We start from the raw sequence: 19,062 nt of genomic DNA, 5'->3' as shown, positions 1-19,062 counted from the left end.
AATATACTTTTTTATTTTTTCAGAAATAAATTTTATTGCTAAAGAATATTTCTTTTAATTTCTAAACAAAAAGTTGAATTTAGAAAATTTCATAAAATTACTTTAACTATTTTTAATTCTTATCTTCAAAATAATAATAAATTCTGTGAAATTTTAAATACAATCGACTTTGTTGTCGTGATTGTTTTTTTTCTAATTCATGAAATTCGAAAAATTTTTATGAAGGTTTCACAATTAAAAAAAAAAAAAATCATTTACATTAATTTGATAGTTTTCCAAAAATTTTATTTATTTACTTATTTATTTATTTATTTATTTATTTATATGCCAAGACCAAAGCCGAATGGCAAAAATACAAGACAAAAGAAATATATTTACATATATTTGTAATTAGTTTTTAGTTGATTTCGTAAGTAATTAATTAAGAACATAACAATTTAAGATTTACAAATCTACTGTTAACAAGATTTACAACTCCTATTAATTCCTGCAAATTACAAACTATTAACAACCAAGTTTAATTGGTACTCTATACTGATAATGAGCTTATGACCTTCAACGGAAGCTCTTGCCATAGGCGTAAAGCTGACACTAAGAATAAGCTTTCAAAAACAACAGAGTTAAAATTAGGAATTTTTAAAGTAATATTGTCATTTTTCTGAGCAAGTCTATCTGAACGCCTAACACTTTCATTTTCATCACAGAACTATTTTCGCAGAAATTTTGGTTCTCCAGCCTGCAATAACTTATAAAGGTAACATGCCAGACCATAAACCCTATGCATCCTCACACTGAGCCATCTTAAGTCGTGACGAATATTTCTTTATATTCGAATTATAAAGAAATATTCTGAATATTCTCGAACTTCCATGAATTCCCGGAAATTTTTGGAACATTATATTTCTAAAATTTAAACATTATATTTTGATTTATTTATCTAATTAATGTATTTTTTTTATTTTATGCCAGTGTAAATCTTCCAGGGAACGTAAATCAGTAAAAAGTGCGCTACTTTAGCATTACGAAGGGCCGAAGTTCAAATTTCACAAACAATCTGAAAATTTTTTTAATTCATTCTAAATTGTTCTAATTAGTTTTTCAAAAATGCATACTACACTCTTTGCTTATTTTTTTTAAAAAAGTAAAATTGAAAAAATTTTCTACTAAAATTTGTCAAAGATCCAAAAAATTTTTTTTAGTTAAGCTACTGCCTTCAGTTAAAGATTTGCCATTCAAAATTTGATGAAATTTGCTTATTAGTAAATTACAGTAAGATAATAAGCTTACTAAATTTTTAAAAAACTCAAGAGAACCAGTAAAAAAATTGAGCTTTCAAAGTTTCAGGGTTAAACATTTTAACTATTATGAAAAATTACAGTTTTTATTTTGTTTTACAAAACGCAACGTTCAGATTTAAATAAAAATTTGAGCGATGAAAAGAAAAAACATAATGAATATTTTGCGTAATTAAAAGTACAGATTCAGAGCATGTGATAACAATAATTAATAAAAATACTTTTAAAAATGATCTCTGTCTCTCTTTTTTCAATGCGCTTTGCATAAGAAAATTAATTAAGTAAATCAAATAAGGCTTTGTATGGAGTATTTGATACTTGTAGTATCTATGATACACTGAAAGAAAAATTTCTTGACTGGAGAACAAAATTCTTGGCTCAAGAAAATTTTCGGGTGCCTGAAGAAAGACCGAAGTTGTGTTGGCCGAAGTAAAAATTTTTCTTGAAATTCTATTCGTGGTGGAAGTCATTTTTTCTTTATTCAAATTATCATAAATACTTGATACAATAAATTTTCATATTTGATCAAGATTTTTAGATACTTTAGGGAAGCAGCGCCACCTACTTCAGCTGAGAAAAAAATTTTCTTACCTTGAGAAAATTTTTTTCTTGAATATTTGATACCCATTTTATATTATTTTAGCGTGCAATTTTACATATTGAATGAAAAAAATGATTTAATATTATTTGATCTTTCCATTTGACATGTTAATCAATAAATAAATAAATGCAAATTTACTTTTATCAAGATATTTAATTTTTTGGAGCAAAAGAGAAATTTTCTTGACTTAAATAAATTTTCTTGGATCAAGATACGTATTTCTTAAAGCAAGAAAATTAATTTTGTTGGAATAAGTGAAGTTTCTTCTGTCAAAAAAAATTTTTTTTCACTCAAGTCTTCCGAATTTTAATAAGAACATATTATTGTAAAAACATATTCACATATCTTTATAAGCAGTATAATACTCGTGTGCAACAAAAATACAAGTACGAACACTATTGCAGTGCATATATAAATCTGGCACCTATCAAATTAGCTGACCTTATCCCTGCGGTTAACGAACTTGGCCGGATCGTCGCCGCCGCCACGTGTAAAACTAACTTTTTATAAATACTTACCCTTCTGAGATTTTATTCCTGATTATTTATTCTCGCTTACGTTATTATACAATTTATCACTATTTTCTGTATTAATTAAGCATAAAGGAAGAAAAATAAATGATCAAATGTAGGCAAGAGATAAACACATAGCTTTTATTGAATCATTAAATTGCATTACAGCGCAAATGTAATTGAATAAAATTAGATAGTTTATATAAAATGCATATTGTGGAATGCTGAAGTTGATAAGGTATACAAGAAAATTCTTATTCGATCCGAGTTTCGAGGCCACATCAACGTCAAGTTCTTCAGGGCAAGGTTGACTTGTAAATTAAAAGTAGTTGGTTGCACATTTTTTATTCTATCTTAATGCTAATAGATTATCGATAAAATAGACTCGAGTAATATTTAATCACTATAAATATTTACAAGACCTTTCTTTAATCTTGTTATCAATATTGATCGCTTTTAAATATTTATTATTTATTGAAAGAACAATAATTTTTTTTTATTTTATGTAAATTTAAAACATTCCAGTATAATTTGCAATAAACTTATTTTGAAGAAAATAAATATTTTAATTTAAATAATTTTTAAAAATTTAATTACTGAAATAAATCAATTAATTCAAGAATAATATTATCTTTAAATACAATTCGATGACAAAAGAAAGTTCGCCATTTAGCAATTTTATCAATTATTACATTTTTTATCCGAAAATATAGTGAAAAAAATTTACAATTTAAATTACGACTTAATTATAGGATAGACAGAGAATCTATAAGATATCTTATTTGTAAGAAATTGCACTTTTTACGAGGAAGGTTCTCATTAATCTTTTTGTATCTCTAATAGTTTAATTACAATTTTAATTTTTCAAAAATAAGTCTTCCGTAAGTTATTTCATAAGGATCATTAAAACCAAAATAAATCGATTTAAATCATTAAACCATCTTGTCAAGCTCAAACATGACCAAATTTTTTTTTTATTTAAGTAATTGTTAATTATTTTTAAAATCACTTTTTTCTCTTGCAGATGGAATTGATTGATAGAAGTTTTGCAAATAATTCTAACCCACTGATAATATCTTTTGATTTTTTTAATAATTTTTAATAATAAATGTAAACTTTACTAGTTAACCAACTTTCCTCCAGTTTTAGATCTAAAATTGGAGGAAAATTACAACTTAAAAATTGACAATAATGTTTAAAATCTAAAATAATAATAAATAGTTGAATTCTTAAAAAACAATAAGAAAAATACAACAAGAGAATACTGTTAAATTTTTTATAATTATCCTTGTTTTCTTATCAATACAAAAATATTTTGTAAACTAATTTTGTACAATTTGTTTTAATGAAATTATTAATTGAATAACATTTTTATTAAAAAAAAATTAAGTATTTTGTTTCTTATTTATAATTACTCAGTAGATCTAAAGATAAGTCAGTGACGCGCTGTACCGACAGCGCTCGGCGCCCATCATTAATAATTTTTTTTTTGTTTAATCTAATCACGAGCACTCAAATTTTTTTGCGGATTCTGTTTCTTAAATATTTGATGCATAATACCGAAAAAAAAATTTCGATTTTTGAGGGAGAAGTCATTGAAATTTTCATTTGTTAACTTAAAAGTTAATTAACAATATGAAAATAAATAAATAATTTAAACTCTTATTCATTTCATTAAAATACAAGTATTCAACTATAAATCCTGAAAATTTCATTAGAATATCTCCAATAGTTTTTTAATTATCGATTTTTTAACTAAAAGTCATAAAAATTTTCATTAAAAAAAAAAATTGTTGTTAAAATGACAATTACTAAAAACTGTTTTGGAGATTAATTTTTTATAGTGAATACTTCATGAAAAAATACTAATACCTGAATTCGATGGTCAAGTGGAAAATGGGGGGTCCACTTGACGTGATTTAGCTCAATGACAAAAAGTTTTAACCATGGTCTACACTCTGAACCCCTACACGCATTACGCTCCGTCACCTATGAAAAAAGATAGAGAAGATGAAGAAAATTAAAGAAGCTGAAAACTATGAACAAATCGACTTTGATAACTTGGCGATTCATTTAATTGTGTTTGCGGCTACTTTGCTGTGAAGCTTGGTCATTTTTGGAATTGAACTTATTGTCCACCATAATTACTCAAAATATAAAAGACAAAAAGGAGCGACATCAAATTATCTCGATGTGATTTCCTAATTATCGAAAACTTATATTTCATGTTTTGTTCAAAATTTTATTTTTTATTTAATTTTTAAAAAATTATTATAACTTTCAGTGTAAAGCTGTTAATTAATTTTAAATAAATAATAATTAATAATATAATTAATTTCTTTTATTGCACTTAGAGGTTTTAAACCTACGTACAAGAAAAAGTACAGAGATGGTATTCGGCAAATAATTGGTTACATTATAGTTTATGTTAATTGAAATCACATGTTGAGTTTTCAGATTGAGCTTTTAAAATACGTAATATCTTGAACCAGACCTTATTTTTTTATATATTTTTATCAATTTTAGATTAGAAATATGAATAGCGTAGAATGTAAGACATCTTTGAAGTAATTCAAATAGGAGTTATATAATAGTACAGTTAACTTACTGCTTTGATTTGAAAAAAATGTGTTTTCAATTTTTTACCAGCCCCTTTATCGGCCTAAAATATCATAAAAACATTGTAGAGGTCATAACTTGACGAAAAATGAAAAAAATAAATTTTTATCTAATTTTTAAGGTGGACCGTTGTCACCCTAGTGGGCCGCTATGTTCCACTCCCCCCTATGTGTGTGTCAATCGTTGATCGCAATTGGCGCCATTAGAATTGACAACCAAACTTAGATTTTTAATACAATTTGAGCCCGATTCTAATCGGTTTATGAAAAATCGGTTTATTTATTCAAAAGCAATTGCAGTTTAAAAATTTAAAGAACAGCAGATTATTAAACTTTTACCAGACTTTTGAGCTCGAAGAGCTCAAAACCATGAAACAGCTAACTTTTTGAATTCGGAGAGCTCATAATGAAACACAAATTATGTTTTTGACCTCTAAAAGCTCAAAAATGTCATAACAGCAATTTCAAGCGCTTAGTTATGGAATTAGCGGGAAATTGCAGGAACATTTTTAAATAAATAAATACGACAAAATCTCCCCGACTCTTATAATAAAAATAAATAAAATAATTATAATATTATTATCCGCGTTTGAGTTAGTTTAATATTGAATAAACACACACAAAAACCTTGTTAAAAGGGCGCAACACAATTATCCGCGTTTTTTCTTAGTCTAATGTCGAATAAACACACACAAAAAAAAATTTCTTGCGCCAAGAAAATTTTAAGGAAAACAAAAGTTACTTTGGAGCAAGAAGAAATTTTCTTGGCTCAATAAATTTATCTTGTCTTAAGAGACTTTGACTTCATTCAAGAAATTTTCAATCTTCCTTGATATTTTCTTGAGCCAAGAAAATTTACACTCCAGCCAACAATTTTTTTTTTTCAGTGCACACAAAAACCATGTTAAAAGGGCGCAACACGGTCACAAGCAAAGGTAATAAAATAATCATAAAGTATTTAAATTATAATAAATTTTTAAAATTAGTTAAGAGAGATTTTCTCAGTGAGATTTTGTCTTGGGAAGATTATGTCGGGGAGATTTTATCTTAGGGAGATTATATCGGGGAGATTTTGTGGTGGAACCATAAACTCACATCATAACATCGTTTAGATAACAGGATATTAATTCTCTAGAAAAAAATTTTACTTTTTATAATTAATACAAATATTCCAACAGTTTTGCATAAATATGTTTACAATTCTCGTTTATTGATAAACAAATAAATAACGTTGCATAAGTATAGTTATTAATAAAAATAAATGATCGTATAAATGAAAAATAAAAACAGTTGCATTACGTTATATTTCGATAAATATTTATTACAATATTTAATAAACAACAACATCAAAGCGTGAACACAGGCGATAGCAAAGTTATAAAATTGTAAACCATTTATTTAATTACATAAGTATACAAAAGCAATTAACGGCAAATAATTTCTCAATAAATTAAACAGTTGCTATTGCAATAACGAGTTTTATGTGGTATTTTATTATTGAGCGTTACAATCAACAAATAACTGAAGGTAATTCATATCGATCTCTTGTTTATTGACTTCAGAAAATATTCGTGATTGTCACTTTATTGTTTTATGTTTTTTTTAGTTGTACAGCATCAGAGAAAGGGAGAAAGCTTTGACTTTGCACATAAATAAAATAACGTATACTTGAATTGTGTTTCATTACACTTTACTTGTATACACCATGAACCATGAGTATTAAATAATTCAATTATTTCAGATGTTCAACATTTATTCCAGTGTACACGATATTAGAATGAAAGTTTGTTATCGTGTTCATTATCATCAGAGTGAATCGACAATCTATATTTTTCAGTCAAAATTAAAAATAAAAAAACTATTCGACAGCCGAAATGGAAGTAGATTTTAAAATAAATCCAACAACTACTAAATTAAGGGGTTGTATCCAATTGTAATTTTAAAAAAATCGAAATTTTTTTTTGCATATTTTGAATGTATATATATTCGAGAACATTGTCTGTAAATTTCAAAGTAATCCAGTAAATAGTTTCGGAGTGATGAACGTATTTGTAAAGACGTCTCCGAGCGTTTGAAAGTAGGCGGAACCGTAACTTTAAATAATAGCCAAAACTTTAAATGCGTTTTTCTCGAAACGATGTTTTCAAAGTCGGTGAGGAATATTTCTCCGAAACGGCTTGACCGATTGACTTGAAATTTTCACAGAATCTTCCTAGATACTTTTGTCAGGTAATGATCAAAGGAATAAAGTTTCTGATAAAAATTTCGATTTATTAAGTCACTTTAAAGTGTAAATTTTCGTGCAAAAAAAGATTTTTTTTGTTGGGAAGCCACCATTTTGTCTAAAATCAAAATTTTGACTATTTTTTCGATAATTACCTGTATTTATCTATCCTAAAAGTAATCCTTTTGGTTTTTTTTATTTAAAATAATTTGGATCAGAGATATCTTCCTCACCGCCAGACACCTTTTTGTGGAGGACCTTCAGGAGATCTTCTACAGGAACGACGGAACCCAATATTTTTATTAATAAAATATGAATTCTTAGAATACGTTAAATTCGCTAAATGTTCATATATTTTATGTACATATTCAATAAAAAGCCTCTCCAGAAAAAATTAATAAAAAAACACATTTTTCCAAACTTACAAGTGGATATAACCCCTTAATTATTTCTAAAATGAATGCAGAAGTAAATAAAATTCCATTAAATACAGATAAATTCTATTTATTACCTAATCAAAATAAAGTTATGAATTTTTAAAGAATGCCGCTTTTTATTTTTAAAATGCCATAACTTTTTCAAAAATTGACTTATCGGGACGTCAAAAGTTGCGCCATGAAGGCGGCTGCAATAGTTAGATTTTTATGAAATCTACTAAAAATGTACACATGTGTTACATATTATCTCTAGCGCAATAATTAATATTAAAAAATGTATGTATTATTATATATTATAAATGAACGTAAGTAAAAAATAAATAAATTTACGGTGGTAAAGTGCAAATTGTATATAATATGTATGATTCCACGTAGAAATAATTCATGACGAATCAATTTATAGCGGTTGAATTGACGATATAATAATACAACGCTGATTACACAAGATAACAATTTGTGTATAATTTATCCACAGAACATTCAATGCAGCTGAATTTATTCACTTATAACAAGTAAATTTTCGAAAATCGGGAAGTTATTGGTTTTACCCCGTTTTTCGAAAATCAAGTTTTCATCAGATCTCGACGTTTCGAGGTCCTAGGAAGCTTCCCTAACTATTCCCGCGAGGGTGTCACTATGTCTGTATGTGTGTGTGTGTGTGTAAGTATGTAAACCTCTTATAACTTTTGAACGGTTGCACCGATTTCATCGCGGTTGGTGTCATTCAAAAGGGCTTTGCCAAACTTAGATTTTCTGAAAATTTGAACCAATTCGGACCGATAGATTTTGAGAAATTCGGAGAAATCTAAAAAAAAAAAAGGAAAAAAAAATTTTTGAAAAGTGGTTTTTTTGGAATTACTTTTAAACGGCTCAACCGATCGATTTCAAAAACTATTCAGCTCTCAACCTTGAAAAACCCCGTCGGTCGCCGCCAATCCGGCCAAAATCGGTTGATTCGTTCGAGAGACATCGTGAATGAAAGAAAATCGAAAAAAGTGTTTTTTCGGAGTTACTCCGAAATTTTTAGTTTGACCAATTGAAACTAAGAAATTCTTTATGAGGCTTAAAAAACTGCGTAGAATACCGCCAACCGCGTAGAAATCGGTTCATTCATTTAAAAGTTATTGCGGTTTAAAAATCCAAAAAATAGTGTTCTATGAAACTTCTATCAGACTTTTAAGCTCAAAGAGCGCAAAAGCACAGAAAAGGTATCTTTTTGAGCTCTAAGAGCTCAAGAAAACACACAGATTGTATTTTGAGCTCGCAGAGCTCAAAAAACGGCTATGTATTAACGGAATTAGCGGGAAGTTGCAGAGATGGCCTTTAGGATCAACCGTTTTCCTAATTTTTTTCTCCGTGTCGTTTTTCTAATAGAGATCCATGAAAAAGCTTTCTGACATTGTCTGATATAAAAATTAAGCATATTAGTCTATATCTGAACACATCTGGCTTGATATGCCCATATCAGACCTGATATGGCCAATCTATGCTCGTGTATAATTTTTCTACCCAAGATTGTGCTAAAAATTTCCTACACGCAGAAAAAAATTTACTCAAATCAAGTAAATCATTTTGAAGAGCTTCATCTTCTTGATTCAATCAAAATTGTTGCTTGGTTCAAAAATTTTTCTCTTGATTCAAGTTAATTTTTTTTCCAGTGCAGAAATATACATCGCTCTAGCCGGTCAATTGTTTGCATGACGAGACATAATATAAAATTCTAAAGTTGAAAAATATTTTCATCCATGTTATTTAAATGGAAATTTTCGATTGACGACCTCTAAATATCAATATTAAGTGTTCTAATATTCATAAGGTCTTTATTTTGGCATCCTTTTCATCTTTAATGAAATTTCATGCTAATTTAAAACGGTGATAATTTGCCGATTTTTTTACACCCTAAGAAATTTGTTTTAAGAAAAAATAAAAAATTTTAATAAATTATTTTTTTTGTCTCATAGTATCGATCAAGTTTTATCAGAAAATTTTTTAACAATATATTTTAATTTGTATTTTCTTTCTACGTGATGGTAAATTATATTTTTTCATTACTTATCCTTGTAAGCAATGTTAATTTTTTGTAATTATTCAAAAAATTATGTAAGATCTACTGTTAAAAATTAGTATTTAAATTTATATATTTGCATAATTCTCATTTTTTTTATATACTAACCCTTAAAAATCATTCGTCATTCTTATGTGCTGATAATAAATCATTCCTCTTAATCTTATTTATTTAATCAAGTGATAAATAATGCATATAAAAGATGCGCAAATAAGTACCGAAGCACCGTGTAAGCAAAAAAAGGTCAGTGCAGGAAAACAATTGAACATTAACAGAGTGAAAAATATGATTATTATGATTATGCAATCTATTAAGCAAGCAATCTTCAAACATAATATGTAGATATCATTATGAAGTAATATGAATATAAAATATGAGCGATTGAAAAAGGCGATACTTCATTTTATTCGAAACAGAGGAAGCTACTAATACACTCGCGGTAATGGCTTATAAAGGTCATCAAGAGGTCCGATGCCTCCATATTCATCGATATAACATACGACTCAGCCTTCCGTTAATCCATTATCTTTGAAAAAAGTCAATGTATGATAGTTCTTTTTTTTTTTTAACAATTTAATAGTGCATTTATTTAACTGACCCTTTTGACTTAGGCTATCTGATTTTTTCTCACGATTGCTATCGAAATAAATTGTTCGGAAATTTTAAATGAATTAACCTTTAGAAATTTCATTATCCATTTAATATCTTACGCTTTTTAGTAAATTTCATAAGAATCTAACTATTGCAGCCGTCCTCATGGCGCAACTTTTTAAAAATTTAGCCATTTTCTGACTTAGTTTGTCGAGCTGAGTCAGAAAATGTCGTTCGTTCAAAAGTTTATATATATTTTAGGGTGTGCCAAAATGTAACTTCCTTGGAGGACCTCTTAAAATTGGAAATTTGAGTTCCGCTTTTAACAGGGGCTGTGTTTGGACATTTTCTGCGATATTTTGAGGGGAGAGGATTTATTCGATTTTTATAGAATTTTTAACAGCTGATTTAATTGGGCACTTCCGGCCAAATTTTGAATTTTCAGTGGAAATGCCCAAACTAAGCTTCTGCTAAAGAATAACAATAACTTCCCGATTTTTGAAAATCTGAGATTTTTAGCGGGAAGTCAAAAATTCAAAACACAAAACAAGTAAAAAACATATTGAGTTTTTTTAGGGGCCTGTTTTACCCCACTCTTATCAATTTTTCAATTTTGACAGACACAAAAAAATTAATATCATAAACTCAGTAGAAGGCCAAAAAAAGTAAAACAAGCTGAAAAACTCATATTATTAAAATTTTCTGAAGGTGGCCCATTTTGCCCCACATTTTCAATTTTTTTTTTTTTTTTAATGAACTGAGCAAATTAAGGTCAAATACTTGGTAAGGGACTAAAAAAAAGTAAAACCAGAAAAAAGCATTCAGGATTTCAACATTTTTTTCTTAGGGGGCTCATTACAGGATTTTGAAATTTTGAAAACCCTAAAAATTGATGTTTTTACCACTTCAACTTGGTGTAATTACTGAACTAAACAAGATATTCAAATTTGGTAAATTGCATCGTAAAGCTCTTTTATTAAGCTTCAATTTTCACTACTCAGAAATGGTAATAGCCTTAATATTACTCCTTTTAGAGTTCGTTTAATGAATCAGTTTTACTGTTGCAGCCTTTTTCGAATTATTGGCTGCATCATAGCATAAACATGATGTAGACCAATAATCCCGATATCGATTAGTCTTTTGTTTAATATGTTCGGATAAATCATCAATAAATATGTCACAAATTATTTCTAAATATTGTTTTCTTCAACTAAAATTTCATCCGGTTTCATAATTCTGAGTAACTTGAAAATTATTGTTTCTTAGCAGTTATTTAAAATTTGGACATTGATAATTCAAATCTCATAATCTTCAAAATCGTTTGACAAATATTTGAAAAACAATTTCTTTACAAGATAATTTTTTGAACAAAATTAGTTCTGAATAGTTTTAAATTTATTATTGAATTTTATTTTTAATCAATGAATTAATTTATACATTATTAGTATTGATATTATTTTATTTAAAATAAATTTTCTTTATTTGAGAAATCTATTTCCATTTCGGCTGCCGAATGTTCTTTTTTTTCTTGTAACTAAAATTTCATGTTTCAATAAATTGGAAGTTTTTGATTTTCCAACTCGGGTTTTTTAATCTAGACTAAAAAAATAATTCAATTCCGGTTTTGGAAGGACTTGCCTCTTGAGATTGTAAACGTTCTTAGTTTAGAGATTTTCAAAATTAAATTATTTGATTTTTTATTAAGTAATGAATAGTTAGAAATTAGTATGCTGGAAATTATATTCAAACTAAATAAATAAAGAAATGAATTGATTAAAGTGAAAAATTCTTGAACTAAGAATATCATTTTAAAGAATCTATTTGCCTTGAATCAAGCAAAAAATTATTAATAGTATATTACACACCGAGGGAAGTAAAGTAAGAAATGTCTCAGATCACATGTAATTGTTGGCCGAGGCGAAGCCGAGGTCAACAAACATGTGATCTGAGGCTTTCTTATTTACTTCCCGAGGAGTGTATACTATTTTTTTCCCTGACGAAGGTGTAAAGCGGAAACTTTGTTTAGCGCAGCGGGGCTAAAGTTGACGCTTTACACCCGGAGGGGAAAAAACTCTTTAAAATGACTTTTGTAGTGCAAGAATTTTTCTCTTAAATTAAGTTAATTTTTTTTTTTCAAGGATGATTCCGTCAATAGTTTTTAATATTTGACTAAATTCAAAATGAGTCGACAGTAAAGCACTCATGCTAGCAGCGTGCAATATACAAATCAATAAAAAAATATAAGCAATAGAAGGAACAAAATAAGAGCAAAGTAGTGGTTATATTTATTATATTTCATTCTATCTGCACAACTAAAAGCGACTCTAGACAAACAGGAACTAGAGAAGAATAATACAAATAAAATTTTTGTCACTTTTTCATGCAAAATAATATAAACTTGTCAATTTTTCACTTTTTTTAATAAATTCTGTAGAAAAAGACATTTATCTAATACTATTGTTTTAAAATTATAATATTTATAAATTTATTTTTGCACCATTAAACGCCGAGTAATTTAAATAATAATCTGTGTAAAATAAAAAAAAATTTAAGAAAATTTATTTGGTAAAACAACTACCTTAATTTTTCAAGGAATCCAAGAAAATATTACAGTTTAGGATTCACGTAAATTGAAAAGTTAGTAAAAGCTGTAAGTAAATATATGGGGCATTCCATGCCAAATCACCGAGGTTTTGACCCGACCCCCTTCGATTTCACTGGAACTTTTTTAACATTTTCTACCCTAGACGGAAAGAACAAAATTACACTTCAAATCCTCCTATATTATACTCAGTGTAATCTGTAATGAAAAAAAAAATTTCAGCTAATATCAAATATAGTCCAGATTATACTAAATTATTTTTGTATTATACTCAGTGTAATCTCCGATTTGAAGAAGTAATTTTTCTGGTTATACCGCTTCAGATTACACTGGATATAATCCGAAAAAATATCCCGTATAATTTGAATTACACTAAGTAGAATCTTGGATTATATAATTTTTTTTTAAAATTGTGATATTCAACTTTTTACTTTTTTAATTTATAATTTTTTTTTTTTAATTTGTTAAAATTGTGATAATTAATTTTTGTTTTAATTGTTTATTTTTTTCATGTATTTTTCAAAAGTAAAATGAAATGCTTGGATAGAAAATATTTAAGGATCATTTAAGCACAATTTTTCCGATAATTTAGGGTTGAAAAATTTTTGGTAAATATTTTCAAGTGGGGTCACTATTTTAATTTTTTTGAACGAAATTTCTATTTAATTTTATTGATATATTAAAAAAAAAATGCGCAATTAAAAAAAAAAAATTTATTACGACAATTTTCCTAAATTTTACAAATTTTCAAAAAAATTTATAAATTAAAGAAAAAAAAAGTTGAATATCACAATTTTTGAAAAAATTATATAATCCAAGATTCTACTGAATACAATTCAAATTATACGCGATATTTTTTCGGATTATATCCAGTATCATATGGAGCGGTATAACTAGAGTAATTACTTGGTCAAATCGGAGATTATATTGAGTATAATACGAAAATAATTTAGTATAATCTGGATTATATTTGATATTATCTAAAATTTTTTTCACTACAGATTACACTGTATATAACATGCGAGGATATGCAGTGTAATTTTGTTCTTTCCGTGTACCAAATACATTTTTCTGAATTTTTTCAGATTTTTTTACCCAACTCAAAAAAAGTTACGAATTAAAAAAAAAAATCGCTCTTTTTTTTTTAAATTGCAATAATTTTTTCACAAATTGACCTTTCGGCTCTTTTTTTTTCTTTTCATAATTTTTGTTTTTAAATGTAGGTTTCAGAAAAAAATACACAATATATATAATGAAAAATTCTTTTCACCTCTTTACCACACTACTTATCATAATTTTCTAGTATCAGAATAGTTAAAAAAAATTATTTCATTAATACAATATAAATTACGTTATAAAAACATATTTTATTAAGAAAATATTTACTCGTTTCGCGAAAAAGGTTATCGTAATCCTGAAGTTGTTGTCAGAGAAAAAAATACGTTTTGGATCATTGCAAAGCACTGAGTAAACAGCCTATCGCTTCTGATTTGATCCATACTCTCGACTGTAGCACTAGTATTTATTATATAGTCAGGTTGTAGATAACCAACCGATTTCTTTCTTTACTTGCGCAATCTCGACTCACGACTACAAGCTCAGAAATAAAAATAAATAAATAAACAAATAAAAAAAAAAGCAAAAGAAGAAATATTGAGTTGGACAACTAAACGAGAAGCTGTATCTATTTATATACTTATAAGATTATTACCGATATAAAGAGGATTTATGATAAGAAATGTGAAAGGTTTAGAAAGGTTTTTCTATCGAGAATTACTATACAATAATTAAATCATTTATTAAAAAATATCATTATCTAATTATTTATTCAAAAGAGGCTTATATTTAATCATTTTGTAATTTTAGAGATTAAAATAATCTGGAACAACAATATATGATTACAGTTATCGAAAAAAAAAAAAAAAAAAAAAAAAAAAAATGTTTTTAAAACACCGCGGACACAATAAGGACATTCACGAGGCGCTATTAATATAAGTATGTTTTTCACTTCAACATTTAAATCTCTACTGTCATGCATACTTATTATTATTAACATACTCCGCTCCATCGTTTTTTACTTTGATGGTCACACAATATTAATTGCGATGAAACAAGTTTGATTACTAGGCGGTTTTTTCATAATTAAAATATTGTACCCCTAATTAATGAAATTAAATTTTTTTTTATCAATTTGATTGACATCGAGAAGAAAAATGTCAAGCCAAAAAAAATGTTTTGAAGATTTTTTTTGTCTCTAAAAATCTTTTGTTCAATTATAATGCAAGCTTCGCGTATTTTTATAGAATTTCCCAAAAAAATTATTTTAAATTGTTTTTTAATTTAAAAAAATAACCTTACATAGAGATAGAAAGATTAGCTTGATTCAATAGACAAAAATTTTATGATAAGGAAAATAATGAATTTCTTGAGTCAAAAGAGAAAATTCATGAGCTAAGATAAAATTCTTGGTTTAAAAAAAATTTTCTTAGCTCAAGAATCTTTTCTCTTCTCTCAAGAAATTTATTGTTTTCCTTGTAATAGTCTTGATTCAAGAATTTTTGTCATGAGTCAAGCTTATAATAACCTTTCTATTAACGTACTTTTCAACATTAACAGCTATTTTTTTAAGCAAATGGCACGTTCTATTATTTAAACAAATAGTCGGATAAAAAAAAATAAGAAAACAGTTGACCCTGAAGGCCATCCCTGTAACTTTCCGCTAATTCCATACCTAGACGCTTAAAATTGTACTTAAGACGTTTTTGAGCTCTTCGAGCTCAAAGAAGCAATTTATGTGTTATTTTGAGCTCTCCGAGCTCAAAAAGTTAGCTGTTCTATGCTTTTGAGCTCTTCGAACTCAAAAGTTTTGTAGACGTTTAATAAAACATTATTCTTAAAATTTTCAAACTGCAATTACTTTTCAAAGAATAAACCGATTTCCACGCAGTTCACAAAATTCGACGCAGTTTTTTAATTCCATGATTTAATACTGAACACGAATTGATCAGACTGAAAATTTTGGAGAAATTTAAAAAATTTATTTTTTCCGAATTTTTTCAACAACGATAACTCACGGACCAATCAATCGATTTCGACATTCTTGGAGAAGATCGACGTGATTTTTTGAGCTCTTATAATTATTTCGTTACATCAAAAACGATCTGAAAATAAATGTCGGAGTTATGTTAAAACAAACACTTGTTACCAAATTTTTCGTCAACGATATCTCTCGAACCAATCAACCGATTTTTACGTTCTTGGCAGCGATCGACGTAGTTTTTTAAGCTCTAAAAATCATCTCTTGAAATCGATTACAATTCAGAAAGAAATGTCGACATTATGTAAAAATAGTATATTACACACCGAGGGAAGTAAATAAGAAAGCCTCAGATCACATGTTTGTTGACCTCGGCTTCGTCTCGGCTCGACGGGTAGAAAGCGTCAACTTTCGGCCCGCTGCGCTAAACGAAGTTGCCACTTTCTGTCTTTGTCGAGCAAAAAAATAGTATACACTCCTCGGGAAGTAAATAAGAAAGCCTCAGATCACATGTAATTGTTGACCTCGGCTTCGCCTCGGCCTTTACATATGATCTGAGACATGTCTTACTTTACTTCTCTAGGTGTGTAATATACTATTGCCCTTCGGGCGGAAAACGGCAACTTTTATCCCGCTGCGCTAAACAAAGTTGCCACTTTCCGCCGTCGTCGGACAAAAAATAGTATACAGCCCTTGAAAAGTAAAAAAGAAAACCCCAGATTACATGTTTGATGACCTCGGCTTCGCCTCGACCAATAACTACATGTGATCTGAGGCTTTTCTTATTTCCTTTGCCAAGATATATTAATATGCTATTCCCAAATTCTTCGTTCACGATATCTCACGAATGAATTGAGGTAGTTCTTTCCCAACCTATAGTTTATGCTACTGCTGTCTTTTTCATTCGCTAGTGTCGCTTCTCTTACGGGTTATTACTTCCTTATTATTACTTACTTCCAAGGATGACTTTATTTGTTTACTTTACTAGTTTATCAATGATTTCTCAAAAACTATGTGGTAGGGAATTCTAGAATTTTCTAGGGCAATTATACATGTATTAATCTTAGTAATTTTAGTTTTTCGTGAAATTCTTAAAATTTCTTCAATACCAAAATACACAGTAAAAAATTTTGCGTCAAAGCGTCAAAAAATTTTGTGTTAAATATTTAACACTTTTTGTGTTAATTTAACACAATAAATGTTAAATTTACACATAAATGTTAAATATTTAACACAAAATTTTTTGACGCATTGACGCAAAATTTTTTACTGTGTAATAAAACTTCGCGGTTTTCTCTCTCTTTTCCCATACCGGGAATTTTAACAAATGGATTATGCATTTAATGATGTCATTATGTGTATAAACATTTGTTTATTTGATGAAAATCATGACGTTTTGTAAAATTAATTATAATTGAACTGCTTATTCCTCGAATATTGATTCTTACACTGAAAAAAAAAATTCTTGACTGCAGTGTAAATTTTCTTGGCTCAAGAAAATGTCAAGGAAGATGGAAAATTTCCTGAATGAAGTCAAAGTTTCTTGAGACAAGATAAATTTATTGAGCCAAGAAAATTTCTTCTTGCTCCAAAATAACTTTTGTTTGCCTTAAAATTTTCTTGGCGCAAGAAAATTGTTTTTTGTATGTAGAATATTGAGTCTTGATTCAATATTATTTTCATGATTGATAAATCGGTGCACAGAAAAAAAAATTAACTTAAATCAAGTAAAGTTTACAAAAATTTCTTGGTTTAAAAATTTTCTTACTCAAATTAAAAAGATGAAGAACTTCAAAATTATTTACTTGATTAAAATTAATTTTTTTTTCTGTGTAACTGTTTATTCATGGTTGATAGGTGTATGATTTTCAGTCAGTAAAGTCAAATTTAAACCAAGTAGAATTCTCATGTAGATTGAAAAAAATTTCGACTCAAGGACGTGCGTCTGTAACTGCCTCCACGTTGGAAATATTATAGATCTAATATTCCTCACAAAAAGTGATTTCAATTTTAAAAAAGAAAATATTTAGATTTCCAAAGTATTTATTATGCAAGAATTTTTTGAACTTGTCAATTCAACGTAGATTGTCCTTTACGCTTGCATATATATGTGTTATGTTACATGAAAATACATAGATATATGACCACAGAACCGCGAATGAAAGACTAATATGGCGAGACTGGTCGGCTGGAATTTAACTCCATGATGTTTCCCTTGGGAGTCTTAAAACTTATCCGCAAACCGACTGAAAAGTAAATATTATTTATGTTGCTTTTGTGCTACTGCTAATGATATTTTCACATAAAAGATCCGCATGAATAGTTTTTGCAAAATAAATGAAAGGTTTTAATAAGTTAATTTACGAATTATCTTCAATATCTTACGGTTACGGTACAAACATTTTGAAAATTATAAAAATCAGTAATCAATAAATTATTTTGCGAAATTTTTCTTTCATTTCATCAGTGATTTCAACGACTGGATTTTCATCGCCATTTTCATCCCAAACAAGATGAATCCCTTATATGCGCAGTATCAAACAGTCAGAAAGGATGCTGTAAAATCACCCTTCAGTACTCGGGAATACGATTGGCGATTTTCACCCACTACCTCCTGACAGGGCGTGTTTTTGATATATTTTAGAAACTTTTCAATGGAAGTTTACTGAATAGTTTAAAATTACCAATTAAAATTCTTGAATTAATTTTATTCAGAATAAAATTTGCACAGAAAAAAGAATTTGCTTGAATCAAGTATATATTATTGAAGAACTTTATCTTCTTGATTTGAATAGAAAAATTCTTAAACTAAGAAATTTTTCTTGGCTTAAGTAAATTTTACTTGATTCAAGAATTTTTCGTCTTGATTCAAGACAGCGAAACTCTTCAAAATTAATTTCTTGATTCAAGAATTTTCATGTTGATTCAAGTTAAATTTTTTTTCTGTGGATTACAGCTTCAATGTTAGAACAAAATTTTATTTACATTAGTATTTTAATTTATAATGTTTCAAAGTTATGCTTTGTCGATTGATTAAAACTGATTATAACTTGACTTACTCGTATAATTTTAGAATCAAG

At 27.7% G+C, this 19,062-nt stretch overlaps 1 long non-coding RNA gene across 1 annotated transcript; it reads right to left on the bottom strand.

Moving 5' to 3' along the window:
* Nucleotides 1-2,508: 2,508 nt before the first annotated feature.
* On the bottom strand, nt 2,509-14,494 carry LOC141536741 (uncharacterized). Its single transcript, XR_012480788.1, has 3 exons — nt 14,332-14,494; nt 4,281-4,397; nt 2,509-2,719 (listed from the first exon to the last, which is right to left on the bottom strand). It is a non-coding gene; the product is annotated as an uncharacterized LOC141536741 (long non-coding RNA).
* Nucleotides 14,495-19,062: the final 4,568 nt, after the last annotated feature.

The sequence above is a fragment of the Cotesia typhae genome, unplaced genomic scaffold (genome assembly GCF_013202065.1).
Source record: "Cotesia typhae breed Kobodo isofemale line unplaced genomic scaffold, CoteBio_Ctyphae scaffold_45, whole genome shotgun sequence".
Classification (NCBI taxonomy): domain Eukaryota; kingdom Metazoa; phylum Arthropoda; class Insecta; order Hymenoptera; family Braconidae; genus Cotesia; species Cotesia typhae.
The sequence above is the reverse complement of the archived record's forward strand: the minus strand, read 5'-3'. Positions and strand labels throughout refer to the sequence as shown.